This window comes from Vicugna pacos, chromosome 31 (genome assembly GCF_048564905.1).
Source record: "Vicugna pacos chromosome 31, VicPac4, whole genome shotgun sequence".
NCBI lineage: Eukaryota > Metazoa > Chordata > Mammalia > Artiodactyla > Camelidae > Vicugna > Vicugna pacos.
The window spans coordinates 23,521,429-23,540,128 of record NC_133017.1 but is presented as its reverse complement, the minus strand read 5'-3'; the positions used below and the strand labels follow the sequence as shown (position 1 = coordinate 23,540,128).

Below are 18,700 nucleotides of genomic sequence, written 5' to 3'. Positions count from 1 at the left end.
AGACCAGGCTGGCTGCCTGGGCCACCAGCTTGACTTGGAGCCAGGATTATCAGTGAAACGAATTTCTGCAGAGGCTGAGCAGCTGGGCAGTGCAGGGACAGCACATAGACCTATAGCAGAATCCCATGTAAGATTGGGGAGAGGAATTATGCCCCTGGGGGTGAATCACTCTGAAGCCAAGTACCAACCCCCACTGGGATCAAGGCAGGTGTGCCAGCCCCGGGTTCCTGCAGGATGATTATGTCATTTGCGGCTCAGGGCAGACCCACCTCCTCAGCCTTAAGCTTTGGCCGATGTTCAAGAAACAGGTTACACTTTCAGCTCTCGCTCCAGTCCATGCCACAGTGGGCTGGCCTGACACAAGGCTTTCTTTTTGCATATTCAACTTTGGTTATCAAAACAGAGTCAGCCCTTGCAGGTACTATTCGTGACATTGAAAACTGCTCATCTTCAGAAGAACGTAAACTTGTTACTTGTGATTCGGTTAGCTTAACATTCGTTCAGTAGTGTCCCCAGCTGGGGAGTCGGATGGTGAGCCACAGTTCAGCAAAGAGCACAAGGGAAAGTGAAACAGAGAAATTTTTAAAATCATAGGCCCTGGAGGAGATAAACGGTGTGCCTGGAGGGGCCACCAGGGAAGGTGAAGGCAGCCTGCAGTCAGAAAGCCCAGCACACCAGGGGCACATGCCTTGTTTAGGGTCCAAGGGTGGAGTGCTTTTGGAGTTCCAGAGCTAAGACCAGATTGGTCAGTTCCAACCAAGAAGAGCAGGGTTTGGGGAAGTTTTGCAGTCGCGGGGAGCATCTTGTCTAAGGAGTGCGCATGGAGAAAGAGCTTAGAGGCAGAGGAGGTTGTTTATCACCAAAGCGTTGGAGAAGGCATGTCAGGAACTTCCACTTAACGTGCACTAGGCTTGAGGGATATCTGGTGTCCGTTCAAGGCCACTCAGCCACGCAGGATGCATGGCTACGCAGCAATACTATGGAGCAGTTTAGTTAAACTCTCAACACTCAGTTTATACCCTTTGAGATGAGTCACAAGACAGCAACCCCAGACTTTCTTGGATTAACAGACTCATAGCTTCCTTGTGATACTCACATGAAAGAGAATTTGTGCTGAAACCGTTCAACAAAACAGTGCTTAGAAAAGTGTTCAGGGCCATTAATGCTTTTCTTTTAGCGAAGAGCCAGGATTACAGAAATATTTTCATACACGGATGTAACTAGCAGCAGCTGCTAAATGAGATGAGTCTGAATTATTTATCTATCAAACCCTTTAGGAAAATGATGGGGGTGTTTTTGGAACTGTGTCTTGCTCCACTGCAACTCTGGCTCATTTTAGCAATTGTTAAGAAGATAATATAAAAAAGTATTTTAATTGACATGAAAGGGAAATGATTGAAAACTCAAATATTTATCAAAAGATGGAAAATGATGATGCAGCCCACAGACAGGATAATGTTGGTGAGCAGTACTTGCAGTGTGCATGCCGTACGGGGTTCTCTGCACGATGCCTGAGGAGTCTGACTATGAATAAAATCTCAGCGTCAATCATTGCTTTGGACAGACAGAAGGAAAAGAAAGAGCTGGATTTGTGAATGTATGTAATAAATGTGGAATGGACAACCAAGTGTATTACTAAAGTCATGGCGTTGATGCAGTAATAGGGGTCAGGAGACTCAGTGCAGACTGGCTACACAAAAGGAATCACCAGGAGGCTCTATTTTAAAAGTAATAATGCACGTTGGTGGAGGTCTGGAAAAGTATTCAGGACTGTGGGGAGAAAGAAGCAAGCATTATCAGTGAAGAAGGATGGCAGAAAGAGAGGAACTGGACCAGCAAACACGAGACAGACAATAAGATGTAGACAGAGATGGGAGTCAGGAGATGGAAGAGAGGAGTTGTTGAAGAGAACACAGATTCTAAGAAATTGAAGAGAGACAGGGAAAGGCATTTGACAGTTACAGTTCATTTACTTAGGCAATTTTGACCTTGAAAATAGACGTCTAGGGCTAATTCTGACTACAATTAATCCAGAATTTGATGCTCATTGAATGTACCTGCGTCGCCCTGGCCAGAGTTCAGTGCTCATACTCTTACGTGTGTAAGAGTTGTACCACCCATTACATAATTTATTTAATCTTTGCAATAATGTAACTAAAGGAGGAACGGGAAGTGTCTGAAATTGAAAGCAATATGTCATCCCAACTAGCACTTTTTTCCGTTAGGTGCCAGGTACCCTGGTGGAATTTTGTATACATTCTTTTATTCAGTCTTCACAACAGCCTTGCCTGGGAAGAAACTGAGGCTCCGGAATATTTACGAGTCTGCCCCAGCCATATAGCTGTGAGGCAGTGGGTCCAACACTTGCAAGCTCCCTTGGGAAAGCCCAGAAGCCCACAGGTGTATCGCCCTGAGAGCTGCAGGGGCCAAGACCTGAGCACGGCTGCACACGGACGGGCACATCATTTCTTCTCAGTGGGCCTTCCCTTCTTCGCACATGAAATGTGGGATTTAGGTCTAGCAGCCTTTCAAGTGCTAAGCTTGCTCCACCCTGGGAGGATATTAGCATCTGTGTCCGTTTCCTAGAAAAGTGAGTGGTGGAGAGGAAGGGAAGGAGGCATTGGGGAGAGGTTCCAGGGAGACACGTGGAATATTTAACATCTGTCATGAATTTTAAATTCATTCAAAAAGGAAGAAGAAGGCCTTCCCCATCACCATTCCTAGGAACATTTATCACCAAGAATGATATAATAGCATATTATTTACAAATGTGTGCTGAGGGTGGCATTTGAATGTATCAATGATAAATTCTGATTCTTTGCTTATGAGAAAGATGAACAATGATGAAAGAAAAAACAGGCAGTAGGGGGATGACTTATTTGAGTTGAAACTTGGTCTAACTGTTAGAATAAAGAACACAAAAAAAATAGAGAATAGATTTTTAAAATAATAATTTACTTTATTTAGTATTAAATTATTAGATGTATTAAAATTAATAATAATAGAAAATGATCTTTCCTATTGATTTAGCAGAGCTGAGCTTTTCAAGGTAGAAAACAACACATCTTTCAAATGGCTCGTGGTTGTAGTACTAATTTTCATTACATATACCCAACAGATACGCTTTAATAGTCTAAAATTGCCTATTAAGCATGTTCCAAAAAATCAAATAAACATAAATAACCCTACGATTAAATTAATTGGTAATTTATAATTTCTGGTTTTACTTCATCTAGGCCTTCGGGCTTGATTGAGAAGATTTAAAAAGCAGCATTTCTTTTAGATGTTAATGTCATTATTTTAATCTTGTTGATTCAAAACCAATTTATTTTCATGTAAAGCTAATTTAAACTTAATTAAAACCAGACTGTGCTCTATTCTGTAGCTATTACAGAGTCTTCTCATTGACACATACCCTTCGGCATAGATTTTTTTTTTCTATTTTTATGCTTTAAATTTCTAATTTGTTCCCAAACTTTATAATATTTTTCCTATTTGCAAAAACTTGTAGAAACCTAAAGTGGAGAGAGTTTTTTTTTTTTGCCTTCTTTTGCACCCCGAGTATTTTATTACTACTAAAACAGGAATTTATATTACTTGAGAGTGTCGCTAATTATATGTGTTTGTTTCTCCTTAATGTGAATTTCATGGGCAGAAGAGGTGTTTCCAGCACTAAGGAGATATTTGTGAAATGGCAAATTCACAGTAATAGATTTTAAATTAGTTGCTCTTTTTTTCTCTTGAAATCCATAATGGCTAATTTTTCTCCCTTCCTCTCTTTTTCTTTCCTCCCTCCTTGCCTCTTCTTCCTTATACTCATGAAGGAAACGTGTTATTGCATCTCCGTCCTGAGCCCTGCTGAGTGAGAGCTGTAAGAAAATGAATCTCACTTAATCTCACTGCCGTGGGGAAACCTGAGGTCACTGCGTATGCGGACGTTACATAAATGAGGGCTTTCAGTTCACCTTCTACCCTCCCCCCGCCCCACCAGGGGTTGGGACTGGACTGATGGGTGGTTTTTATAAAATGCTCCCATAATGTGGAGCTTTGCTCCACAGACTTCGTCTTTGAGTAAAAGGGCTCTTTCTAAGGATATTGCTAATTCTCCATTAGCAGAAAAATAATAGGTTTGCTCTGTCACATACACTCTTATTAAACCGTTGGCACTTCTTTGTTACACGACATCTGATTTAGCAACATGGATGACACAATTACATATTCAGTTACTCCAAGTGAATTGTATCCATATTTCATGGTGTTACTCGAAGCATTTTGTTGCAGGTAGGTTGGCAAGGCCTACGAATTAGCATTTCTATATGTAATCTCTAGAGTACCCGTTCCAATTATTTGCACATAGTAGAAGTTCAATCAATAAGAAAATGAACATGGAAATAATTATAATACAATGCAATGAGTGGAGTAATTACACCCCTGTGGGTTGGTTTACCAGATGTACAGAAAATGTGCGTTCAGGATGCAGTGTCAACTGCAGATCATGTGAACATCCAGAGACACCTGTGCTTGTTGTCAAGAGTGTGATTTCACGACACACTGGGAGAGGAGAGGAGCAGGAATAGTGACAGCCTGAGAAAACCCGCGTCCTGTGAAAGAAGGGGTTTCTGGAGTTGTCATAAGGACACTGCTAGAGGAGGCCTCGGGCCTACTCAAGAGACTCTACTCAGTCTCTTGAGATTTAGAATTTACACTGTTGCTGCTAAAGCGACATGACAGGTACTTGAAAGCGCAGAAAGGGCTTGGAAGCATAAACAGAAATAAAAAGACAGAGAATCTTGATGTTGAGTTCTAAGAGTCTCTGTCTAGTTTGTACATTGACGCCTTGCTGGATATACCTTTTTCACGTACCTTCCCCCTTCCATATTCATTTTGTTGATAGTTTTCTTCTCTGCGTCAAAAACGATAGAGTATTAAAAACAAGTAAAATTGTCATTATTCAGAGGTGATGTGACAGTTTATATAGAAAAAGCCTAAGAAGCTTATAACATTTCTAGAGCCAAGAAATTAATTTAACCAAATTTCAGATTCTAGTGTCAATGTACAAAGTCTACTTGTATTTCTGAATCCTAAGAATAACTAGTTGAAATAGGAAATTGAAAGAAAAAAATTCCAATATGCTTATAAACCAAATAGAACAAGCAAACAAACCGAAAACCCCTAAGGGATAAAAACAAAGAATGGGCAGAATCTAGAGTGAGAACTGGTGTATACTGCAGAGAGACAATTCAACTTTCCCAAAATGTAAAAACTTACTTTTTCAAGAAAATTAAAAACAAATTAAAAGGCACAAATCTGGAGAAAATCTCACAACACATATATCTGTTAAGAAAATAGATACAAAATAGATAAAGAACTCTTACAACTCAATAATAAAAATCCAATTTAAATAGCCAAATGAGAATGGGCAGAAAACTTGACCAAACAGTTAAAAGCATGCCTTTCAAATGGGGACCAAAATTCGCATGAAGGAATGTTGAACATCTTTTGGCATGCGGGAAATGCAAATTAAAATCTCAATAAAATGCCAATTCCACGTCGAATAGAGTGGCTTAAAAAAATAAAAAAAAGACTGACAATAACAAGTGTTGACTAAGATTGGGAGCCAGTGGAATGCCCATAAATTGCAGAAAGAATGTAAAATGCTGGAGTCATTTTAGGAAACAGTTTAGCAATGTCTTATAAAGTTAATCATATCCTTACCATGCAACCCAGCTGTTTTATTCTTAGCTTTCAGACTAAGAGAAATAAAAATATGTCTACTCAAAAACTTGTACAAAAATGTTTACAGTAGTTTTATTTATAACAATTAAAAAAGTGAAGGGGACTCAAGCATCCTTCACTAGGAGAATGGGTGAACCCATCGCGGTACAGTGACACATGACTTGACAGTAAGAACAAACCAACCACTGATGCCAGCAACAACGTGAATGAATCTCAAAAACATAATGTTGAGTGAGAGAATCCACACACAAAAGAATATGTATTATGTGATTTCATTTATCGGACGTTTTAGAATAGTTAGAATGAGCTGTGATAATAGAAATCAGATCCATGGCTTCTGGGGTTTAGGGGCAGGACATAGACTCAGAAAGGCTTGGGGGAACTTTTGGGGTGATGAAAATGTTCCACATCTTGACTGCGATAATAGTTACATGATTATATGCATATATTTGCCAGAAAGCATTAATTTCTATAGACTAAAAGATCTGTTGATTTTGTTCTATGTGAATTATGTACCAATAAAGTTAATAAAATATGTTATGTAGAAAATAGAGGAAGAGAGAACACCTCACCATTGGGAGGTTATCATAAATGAATAATTTTGACATATTTTTTCTGTACAAGTCTGTGTAATGAATATGTTACTCTCTGACTTTTAAAAACGTGTTAAAAATCGTGAGCCTTTCAGTGGTTCCAAGATATATCTGGGTGTTCCCAGATTATATAGTCAAGTTTTTCAGCCACTAAGTACTGAACACTCCCCATCTTATTTCCCTAGTCAGAGATGTTAACAGTTATGTATTTCCACCATTATTGGGGGGGGGGGAGTGAAATAAGTGGCCACAACAGGGGGTAGTTGTTTTCTCTACATGCCTTTGTGTTCTTCCTTATGTTTCTAAAGCCAATGAACATCAACAAAACACTCAAACCCTAAAGATACTTATATCAATTCTCAAGATGCTTGTCTATTATTGACAAAATTTCTACCTTTCTATTACAATTATTTCTGACGCTACTTGCATTATTTTTCATACATCAGCATTTTAACTGTCACCCCAAATTCTTCCTGCCCTTCTCAGGTCTGTAGCTTTATTCGCATTGGGAAATGGAATACTCCTAGGGAAAAAGAAAGATTGTTTCTATGAATATTTAAGGTGTTTTCTTTACACATAGGGGGAAAATATTTTAGATATGCTTCTGGCTTGCTGAGTGAAGTTCCATGCAAATTATCCCTTTGCTAACTGTGTTGAGAGGGCAGAAATAATAACAAAAGACTTCCGATTCTGAGTTGATTTACTGTGACGATAAATCCATGACTTCTCACTGATATTTTTGGAGTGAAGTTATGTAACATTTAGATCAACAAAAATTAAAATATGAAACTTCGGGAATGCCAAATTAACAGCTCACCAGGACATGAGGATGTAAAGTTGTGAGTAAAAGTCAACTTGGTGTTGACATATTAGCAGACTATGAGGCTTTGCAAGGCTTGGGGAAATGTTTGAAATCAAATATTAAACTTGAACTGCCTAATTTCGTTTTTATTGAAGAATTGTTCCCAGAAGCATCTGTGTTTTGAAGTTTTCGGACTATATAAATAGACTTCTTTTGTGCTTAACTTTAGATAAGAGTCTTTTGTGCCCAGAAATACATGTTTATTTCAAGGCTATTTCTTTTTGCTTTACTGAAAGCCTGCCCCGGGGAACTGCATTAACGTGGACGTGGCTGGTGATGTAAGAGAAAGGATTTAGACTTGATTGAAAAGTGGACTCTGCATGATAGATTTTCTGGCTTGATAAACAGAGCAGCAGGAGTATATTACTGTAATAACAAACTTTGTGTATAACAGTGTTTTGAAGTAAGACACACACCATGCCTAATTTACCAGTGCTGTGATAAAAAAAAAAAGCATTCTGTTTAATCAGACTTTGCATTACATTCTCAACTGATAACTACTTTCAGTATTTGGAACATATAGCAATACACATTTCTTTCTTCCTTTTCTTTTCTTTCCTTTTCTTTTTTTCCCATTTAGCAACGCTAAATGTAGTCCCATTTTTCAATGTTGTCTTTTATAATTTGTTCTTTTTTGTGCCTTCTGTAAGTAATTCTGTTATCCTGAGGTAACAGTGCAATTCTCTTGGATATAATTAAAATTTTCTTCTTTCACATATACTTGTATTGTCCACTCGAAAATTGTGTGTGAATTGTATGACACTGAGCTCTAACTTTATATCCCATGGAAAGACAGTTGTTCCACAGCCATGAAGTAAATAATCCACTTAAGATTTTCCTCTGTGTTTTTTATGTAACTTTTCAGTCTAACAATTTACATGTATGCATGAAGTTGTTTACAAGTCCTATAATTAATTTCATTGATAAATTTGTCTCTTCCTACACCAACAATGACAACAAAAGCTTACTATCAAGTCCTTATTTATGCTGAAATATAACTTTCAAAATAGGCTGCAAACATTAGAATTAATTATGAAGTTTTAGAGGACTTCTCAGTAGAGCCAGAAATTGGTCAAGGCTCTCTTACGCAATGGAAGACAATGCATAAGTTACCTTGACCAGGAGACAAGAGAAGTAAACTAAATAAAATAATTGAAAAGGAAAAGGCAAAACTATCAATAACTGTGGGTCATATAAAGACCAAGAAAATGAGATAGAAAAAACAATATGGCATTCAGTAAGTTTGCTGGATATAAGATCTATACATATAAATCAATGTCTCATATTCAGGAAGACTAAGATTAACATAATAATAATGTACATATCTGGAAAAATAACTAGCTCAATAGACTGACAGAAATTTCTTATGTTTTGAGAAGCTTAATATTTTGGAGAAATAAAATATCTCCAAATTAACCTTATATCCAAATCAATTCCTTCCTAGAATATTAATATCATAAAGGGACAGTATGATAAAATTATATTATAATTTACTATATAAAACATAGCAAATTTTATAATTAAGCAAATAATATAGTAAATATGTAATTCATTAAATAACAGTAAATGTTAATAAAATTAGAATTGAAATTTTATAATTTTGTAAATAATTATACTATAAATATTGGCTATCTATATCTGTAGGTTAAAAAATATAAATAAAATGTTAGCAAATCAAATCCAAAGTGTATTTACTAAATATCAACCTATTATAAAAGTAGACACACTATTTTCAAAGAGTAGGTAAAGAATATTCAGCAAAACCATCTTTGAAACCACTATCCGTTTCGAACTAGACTTACGTGTAAGTTTATATATGTAAATAAGTTTGTTTTAAAGACATAATATTATGAAATTGAATCATAATTACTTACTTTGGTCACCATTAAAAATGGAGTTAAATTTTTTTTAATTGGTTAAACTTTTGGTTAAAATGGTTAAAAATCTTTTTCTATGTAACTAAACGGTTTCATACCAAATCAATCTTACTTGTCAATGAAGAATTATATTTATTCAATATTTGGTTAACCCTGGTGATTATCTGTACCTCATCCAATGACTGTTCATGGAGTGTCAGGTACATTCTTTAACAGACTGATTGTGATTCATAACCTGTATATCGTGTTAGGATGTTTTTAAGGCTGAAATCACAAGTCTCAGGCTGTGTGTCAGGTTTCTTTGACACAGTCTCTCTACGTGTTAGAATTAGAGTAAGAGAAATATTAAGAATGTTTGATTCTTCAATTTCAGTTTTCCAAAAAGGGACATTTCGGGAGGAGGCAGGGAGGAGCCGGGGGTTGGGGGGAGGCTCCGGAGTGGGCGGCGGCTGGGCCCGGGCCCCGCGCTTCTGTGCGCGCCCTGTGGATGCGAATCTGCCACTGTGGCGGCAGCGGCGGAGGGGGAGGAGTCAAGGGGAGGGCGCCGCGCGGGGGATGCGCGGGGGATGCGCGGGGGATGCGCGGGGGATGCGCGGGGGATGCGCGGGGGATGCGCGGGGGATGCGGCCGCTGCCGGGCGCTCCCGGCGTGGCCCCTGCTGCTGTTGCTACCCCGGGCCCTGGCGGGCGACCCAAGCACACATATCAAGATAAAGACAAAGTTGTCTTAACAGATGAATACTGTCGGGCCCTACCATAATCGCCAAGAGACATATAAGTACTTTTCACTTCCCTTCTCTGTGGGGTCAAAAAAAAATATATAGTATCTGTCCTTACCATGACACTCTGGGAGAAGCGCACCAAGGAGTTGAAATGGAATTTAGTGGTCTGGGTATTAAATTTAAAGACGGTGTGATGCCAGCCACTGACTGTGAAATTGACTTAGATAAAGAAACGAGAGATGCATGTGTGTACGCCATCAAAAATCACTGCTGGTGCCAGATGTACGCAGAGGACTTAGCAACATGGGGGACTGTTGGTGAAGCAGATGAAAAGGGAGAAGATCATTATCTTCGGACCTATAAAAAACTTGAAATAGGTTTTAATGGAAATCGAATTGTTGGCGTTCATCTGACTAGTGAAGGAAAGGTGAAACTGGTTCCTAATACTAAAATCCAGATGTCATATTCAGTAAAATGGAAAAAGTCAGACGTATAATTTGTTATCCTTCCTCTAAATCTTGTTGGTACAATACTGAGCTGAAATCTGTCAGGTCAGCCTAACTTCCCTTGTCGTGTCAATGCTGTGCCTCGTCCCATGTGGGAGAAAAAATGGTTCATGGAGCTGCCATTACTGTTAGCTTGGGAGGAACTTTACCTTTTGGCTCAATCTTTATTGAAATGCATTTCATCTTTACATCTTTCTGGGCATATAAAATCTGTTCTGCCTATGGCTTCATGATGCTGGTGCTGGTCATCCTGTGCATTGTGACTGTATGTGTGACCACCGTGTGCACGTGCTTTCCACTAAATGCAGAGGACTGGAGGTGACAATGGACAAGTTTTCTCTCTGCTGCATCAACTACAATGTATGTTTACATCATTCCTTTTACTACTGTTTTTTCAAAACAAAGGTGTATGGCTTATTTCAAACATCATTTTGCTCTGGATATATGGCGGTATTTAGCACAGCCTTGGGGATAATGTGTGGAGCAATTGGTTACATGGGAACAAGTGCCTTTGTCCAAAAAAGCTATACTCATGTGAAAATTGACTAAAGACCCAAGAAAACCTGGAACTTTGGATCAGTTTTTCTCTCACAGGGGTGGGACTTGCACAGCAAAATAAAAGCACAAGAAGAGATTCGGGCTTTAACACTGGGTACGTTGTGGGTCTCTCTTTCGTGGATGGCTTAAAGTAACATTGATTTCCATTGATCCTAGGTTCTCACGGACTGCTTTCTCCAACTGTTCACAGCAAACGCTTGGATTTTATGCAGTAGGCATTGCTACAGTACATGGCTAATCTTCCCCAAAACTAGCTCATTAAAGATGAAATAGACCAGCTCTCTTCAGCGAAGAAGACAAATAGTTTATTTAAAGCATTTGTTCCAATAAAATAAATAGAGGGAAACTTGGATGCTAAAATTTCATGAATAGAAGTCTTCCTGGCACTAGTGTTTATACGTTATTAAAAAATGATGTTCCAGAGAAGATCACTTTTTTTCTCTTTAGTTTTACTGCCATCATCAACCTATTATGGGACACTTTTATATACTGAACTTGGGTTCTTTTCTGACCTTTTTTTTTTTTTCCCGATTGGACTACATCCATTTTTTTTTAAAAAGAGAGAATTTAAAAACATTAAATCCTGCATGTAATATATCTGCTGTCATCTTAGTTGGACCAACTTCCCACTTATTCATCTTAAAACTATCCAATTACGTCTTAATTCCATCCAAAGAAGAAACAATTTGAAGATAGAGGTGTACGCTCTACAATGCAATTTACTGTGCAGTTAGAAAGCGAAGTGTTAAATGGAGAGGATATTTGTTTTTATTAAACATTTTGAGATTTAGATAAACTACATTTTAACTGAACGTCTAAAGTGATTATCTGCCCCCTCCCCTCAAGTTAGTCTTACATCTTTTTTGGGTTTGAATGAAGGTTTTACATAAGAAATTATTAAAAACAAGGGGGGTGGGTAATAAATGTATATAACATTATGTAAAATGACTATAACTCAATTAAAAATGTTTAAAAAATAAAAATAAATGTATATAACATTAAATAACGTAAGGTAGGTGTAGATTCCCAAATGCATTTGGATGTACAGGTTGACTATGGAGTCCTTCTTTCTGATGATAATTGGTGTAGAAATGTGTGAATTTGGGCGGCTTTTAGTATCTTGCCTACCCCTGCGTGAAACATTGGGGTTTTTTAAAATGTGTGTGTCATACTTCTTTTGGGAGTGGGGATTGTCTTATTCTGTTTTTTTTTCTGAGACTTCTACGGGAGCTAAATTTGTAATTTAGAAACATTTAAGTTTGTTAATCCTGTCTGGGGCACTTAAGTCACATCTAAAGCATTACTGCTTTGGAGTGTTAAAATAAGATTTCCTGACCAAATTGTTTTGTGAAAATATGTGTGTTTGTGTTTGCAACTTGAAGATATCTTTTCAAAAGGCAGTATTACCGAATGCAATTTTTCTTTAATATACTATAAGCTATGCTTTTCTGACACAGGGGACCCCCATTTTAAAATCCCCAAGTTTGCTTACATCTAGATTATCCAGTACGATCACAGCGTGAATGACAAGCCCTCTGAATGAAATTGTGGCACGAGGTCTGTTCAGGTTGGTGTACCGTATAAAGTGGGGATGGGTAAAAGTGGTAAGCCTACTGCGGGATGAGCAAAAAAAGGTTACTAAAAAAAAAAGTGACATTTCACATTAGTATTTCTCTTGACACAAAGAGCTTTCTAGAAATATATATATATTAAAGTTCTCTTTTAGTCATATTTCTCTCACGTACTGCTTTAGTGTCAATGATCGTGTTCTCCAAGGTGGGCATCAGACAGATAAATTTTCATTGTAAATATTAAAAGAGAAGCTTTCATTACCATTTTGATCCTATCAGCCTCATTTACTCTAGTTTCATTTCTGTTTATCTTGATGAGTTCAGCTCAACATCAACAGACATGAAAAGAATGAATGAAAGAGTTCACCTTTTCCTCGGAGAAGCTTAAAAAAAGCGCTTTGCTAACTGGAAATAATCTACCTTATTCCTTGGTGTATAGAGAAGCAGTATCATTTAAGAAACACAAAAATTGCAACAATAGTAACAATAAATAAAACAGCCAAACTATCAAAAACTAGAAATTTGGCTGAATTCACTGTTTTAAGCTTAATTGCTAAAGCAGTTTAACCGCTCCGAATGTCCCACATTCATATGATTCCTGTCTTGTGCTGGCAAAGTGTTAAATGTCAAACCCACCACAGAGTTGTCAAGGCTTCCCCATCAAACTGTCCCCATTGACTTCCAGCATATGTTATGAATTCGGGGGATTGGACATCCAGGGGCCTTCAACTTAAAGGGAGCGTCTCAGACCTTTTCTGAACAATTTCAAACCAATCAACCCTTTCATCCTTTTAAATTTCATCCATCACCAGGTTGCAGTCTCATTTCCTCCTTTTGTAAAAAGCAAGGTGATAGAGCAGCCACCATGACAAAGCCAGAGATCCATGAGCAACTCAAATCAAGTGAGTGGAGATTTTTAAGAAAGCCTGCAGCCATCCGCTGAAATGCAAGGGAAGATAAAGTGCCTTCAGTGTGCTCAAAGCTGAGAAACTGTTCCAGGATTAATTTAAAGAAGTAATGTACATTCGCAACCTGACATGATGCAGTTTTTGGAAGTCAGAGAATGTAAGGAAGTTATTTCCTGAAAATGAAAAAGTATGTTGTCTGCTTTAAATCTTTTCTTCTGTTAATACAATTGTGTATGAAAATGATGGCATTTGTCGACTTAGCCCAGGAGATAGCTACTTGCTCACTTCTTTATGTGGGAAGAGCAGCAATTTATGATGAATGAAGATAAGCCACACGTATTTATAAATGTTTGTATAAAATGCTGTTAAAAAGCAAAAAGATATGGGTAGTTATAAACATCTAACAGAAATCTTTTAAAATATAATGCTAAAGGCAATTGTAAAGGTTCAACACCAAGTCTTAAGAGAAATATAAAATATAACTTTAATGTATTAATTTAATAAACTTAATTATGTTTATAGCTATAAAATTAATCTTCTAAGTTTTCCATATGTTAATGTTAAGCCTGACCTAATTTAGATAAATCTCTACTGACATCTGACATTATTATTCCTCATTTTCAAGTAACATACCCTATGTTGCGTCAGAATGTAAATAACTATCTAAATGTAGCAACAATTTATTTTTTTAATCACTAGATAATATGGAGTCTTAAATTCTTTCAAACAATGTGTTATATCAACTCATATCCTAAACAGAAATCTATCAAGTTCATTCTAGCCTCTGATTTTATTTTTCACAGAAATATATAGAAAAATCATCTAATACAGAGGATTTTAAATTTCCATCTTAGACTTTCCCATAACTCAGATAAAATATTGTATATTTTTCTTCTTCATAATTCAAAAACTTTATACAATATAATTGGATATTTATTGAAAGGAAAAAAATGAACACACTTTTTCTCCATTCCCATTTCCCAAACCCATTTATCTATTTGTATTACTAACAATTTGTTTTATTAACTACTTAAATTATTATTTATAGTTCTTATGTTAGCTGCTTTAACAATAAATAATATATAATAATATTTTTCCTGTTCCATCAGCTTTTGGTGTTCCCTTAAGTTCCAGACTCTCTGAAATGAATACATTTATTTTCTCATCCTTCCCTCAACTTCTTCTCAACTTCCCTAAATCTTTCACTTCCTAAATTCTATCATAGCCTTAATATAAAATTGTCATGGCTATTGTTAACAATTTAATTATCAAGACTACTGCCAAAACCATCTTAATATTTATGTTGTATTCCAAATGACAAATAGTATATTTCCATTTTGTCAATAGACTAATTCTAGGAGTTAAAAACTCTAGAAATGTTGATCACCGCACACCCAAACACTCTGCTAAGATTGCATTTCTTTCTCTATGGAAACCAAGGCATAACCCATATGTCACTTTGAAGGAGAATTTTCTTAGGATCAAGATTAAATTTCCTTAAGCCCCATCAGTAACTTAAAATTAAGATGCATTTAAATTTGCTTCCAAATGGTCCATCATTTCCGGTGTAGCTTTTGTGTTCCCTGAACTTTCTAATTGCCTTCCTTTTCTTTCATTTTTTTTTTGACTATGAATTAATTTGTTTACTATCTACATAAAACAATCTTAATTCCTTCTTTCTTAATTCCATCTTCTATCACAAGTTTTCCAATTTCTGCCTAGAGCCATTCCCCGCATCTCTTGTATTTTCTTCACTTACTTGTCTTTTAAAATTTATTTTTAATTTTTAATTTTAATTTTTTTAAATTAAAGTATAGTCAGTTACAATGTGTCAGTCTCTGGTGTACAGCATAATGCCCCCGTCATACATACATATGTATATTCATTTTCATAAAAGGTTATTACAAGACAAACTTGTCATAGGTACCCTCTCATTTTACCACACAGCTGTCACCACAGATCTTTCTCTGCACTTCTAGATTAATCTCCCTGATTCCTGAACCTCACGTCTTCCTCCTACTCATTTCCCTTCTCTTATAAGTTTAGTGCATTCTCAATTAGCTTCTTCAGAAAAGAAAAACAGGATGTATGTTTTTTGCAGATGAAATTCTCATTAGTTTGCATTCACATCTATTGGACGCTTTGTTTGTGTAAGACTTTTAAGTTCAAAATCAATTTCCTTGAAAGTATAAAGCCTTCTTTCTCTCTCAGTTTGAATGTAATTTTCATCTCCTTTCGGGTATTCCTTGTCATAGAATTTTATCACAGTTCCAAAGATAGCTAAAATTTTTGATTAGGAAGAAAAAATAATTTAGATGTATATAGTTGGAGTTCTGGCATGCTAGGAGGATCACATTAAATTCTGTTTCTCCAAACTTCCCGTGCAACAATAAATTACACTTTCGTGACGCATCTCAAAGTTTGCATGGAGTGTTGGGCGTCACTAGAAGTAGCAGCTGAGTTTGATCAGTTGGCAAGGACATGGCCAAGCTATACATGAATTATAAATTTATGTAAGACTAACTCATTCTATGCTGTGGCAAACCTCTGAGTTTTCAGAATGACGCAGGAAACAATATCCCGGGTCTTGCTCGAGTCCCTGGGATGCGCCCCCCTCCCCAGCTGAAAGTCCTTGGCTTCACTCAGGAAAGAATTCAAGAGTGAGCCATAGTTGAGTAAAAGTAGATTGATTTAGAGAGATGTACACTCGAGTGGAGGCCGTCTCAGAAAGCGAGAGAGAGAGAGAGAGCACCAGTAAGGCTCTGTGCTGCTGGTTTTTATACACCAACAAGTGAGAGGATTGTTCCAGCCACTTTGGGGAAGGGGCGGGGATTCCCAGGAACCGGGCCACCACCTTCTCGGCCTTTCATGGTCAGCCTGGGAACTGTCATGGCGCCTGACCCACCGTGTCACACTAATCCATTACAATGTGTGTGTGATGAAGCTCACGGTCCACTGGAGGTCAAGTCTCCTGCCACCTTGAGCCTCCAGGTCTACTGGGAGTTGACTCATCCGCCTTCCTGGTGCCAACGGCTGTGTCATCCCTTTAATGGCTGTGCCCTGCCCCCTTCCTTCTTGTCTCAAGATGGCCAACAGACACCTGCCCGCCTTCCTCTGGGAGTCTCACCTTCTCCACACAATCTTTCATTTTCCTTTCCCTTTCTGGGAGTGTCAGCAACATAGTGGCTTAGTAGCTATTTTCAATCTGAAGGAAAAAATATCTTTCCTCAGTCCTAGGAGTATGTTTCTCATTATTTTCTGGTAATTTGTCAAGCAGTGCCTGCTCCCACCACCATTGCTCCCACTGTTTTATCTTCCTCAGTTTCTGAAACTCCTGTCAGGTAAGAGTCTGGGACTTCTGGTGGACCCTTCAGGTCACTTGTAATTTTTATTTATTTTTTCTTTTCTCCTTTTCTTTCTAGCAGGTATTTTATATTTTTATCCTTGATTTGTGCTTTATATCCAAGATTTTTACATCATTTTTATTATTCTTAACAATCTTTTTTTTCAGACGAAATATTTTCTCTTATATACATTTGCTCTCTGTGTCACTCAAACTTTTATTTTTTTCAAGATCTATTTTTCTGTTTACTTTGGTCTTTTTCTTTCTATTTATTTTCTCTCCATATTGGGTAATCTCTAATTTTTTTGTCTGCTTATATTTAAGATTGGAGGATGAAGTTGATTTCTGTTTCTTCCATGTGAATAGATCTGTCAGAAACAGAATATTGACTTTTAGTTGTTGTGGAGTATAGCTCCCATGTATCAGAAAAAGGAAGACTTTGGTGGCAATATTCACACCAGAAGCTTTTTGGATAATCTTAGTTGCAATTCCTGTGGATACTGGTCTTCAAGTGACTTTGTGGAGGGGGAAGGTCAGGGTTGTGGAAGGGTCCAGCCTGGCTCTGAATCTGCGTAGACAGAACCCCCCCCCCCCGCCCCATACACACACACTGTCAGGTCACGTCTTGCTTCCTCCTCTATGCCTGGTGCCATTGCTCATGGGGCCTCTCTGATAATTCTCCAGGAGGTCTGCTTACCTTACCCATTGGGACTTCTCACACTCCTTCACTAGGAAGGACATAACGCACCTTTGCTGGTATCCCTGTCCACAATGGATAATCTGAATATAATTATAATGAAGCATCAGACGAACTAAAACCAAAGAACATTCTACAAACTAATTGGCCAATACTCATCAAAAGCCAAAGCCTGAGGGACTCTTCTAGATCAAAAATAATACATTTTAGACACATGACAACAAAAAGCAACCCATAATCTTGGATGAGGGGAAAAGATTAACTATAAAAGACATTAGGGCAAATGATAGTGGAGTGTGGACTTTGCATTGGATTGTAGTAGTATATCGATGTTAAATTTCTTGATTCCTAATTTTTATAGTTGTCCAATTGTTTTTGAAAAGAACATTCCTGTTCTTAGGAAAAGCACAAAAAATATTCTGGGGTGAAATGATATGGCATTTACAATGTATTCTTACAAGATTCAGGAAAATCAAAAACCAAATTGAAAAATGAAAACTTTGATGAATCTGGTAAGAGGATTAGAGTAGTTTCTGAAAACTTTTCTGTAAGTTTGAAATCATGCCAACATTTAAAGGTTCCAGAGAATTTTAGATCCCAGTAGGTTTCTCATTCACTTTCATTGCAGCTGGAAATTTAGATGTTGGCAGTAAATTCAAACACGAGGATAATTGTCTGATGAGCAAACAGAACACGTCTATGGACCACAGAAAGCCCACGCACCTCTGCTAGTGAAGGAAAACATTAGATGGATTTTAGAAGGATGATAACAAGCAAGGCTGATAAATTCAAACAACTTCCCTTCGTGCTCTGAATCACGTTGGCTTACTTGTGTGAGCTCTGGCCGTAACCTGATTTTCCCGCAATCATGCGTATCCCTGTGGAAGCAGACATCTTGCTTACACGCTTACTACCTTGGATTTTGTGAGCTGTGTCAGTTTAACGTCACGTAAGGACCAAAAAAAAAAAAAAAGACTGAAAGAAGCACAAAGTAATTTTGACCTGAAAATGGCCACCTAACATTTTATTACAGACCTGAAACCATACTTAATAGTGATAACTCTCTTATGCAGAGATAAATTTGATCTCCTCTATAGGATGCACAACCCACCTTCCTCTAAAAAATAAGATTCCAAATTCCAAAATTACTCCCTTCTAGACGTGTCCAATTCTGTTTTCTCCATCCCCTCCTTAGGTGAATGTGACTGGCTCTCACACCCTGGCTTTCCAACTTCCAAAGTCTCCCACCAATGCCAAGTCACTGTAAACTGTTCCTGCACTTCCCTCCTTTTCCCCCTGTCTTTCTGAATATGTCAGTTATCCAACAT

The 18,700-nt window shown here is 37.5% G+C and overlaps 2 pseudogenes; both read left to right on the top strand.

The window, feature by feature from the left end:
- The first annotated feature begins 9,729 nt into the window (after positions 1–9,729).
- On the top strand, positions 9,730–10,285 carry LOC140690618 (transmembrane 9 superfamily member 3 pseudogene; annotated as a pseudogene).
- Positions 10,286–10,288: 3 nt separating this feature from the next.
- LOC116286099 (transmembrane 9 superfamily member 3 pseudogene) lies at positions 10,289–10,898 on the top strand (annotated as a pseudogene).
- Positions 10,899–18,700: the final 7,802 nt, after the last annotated feature.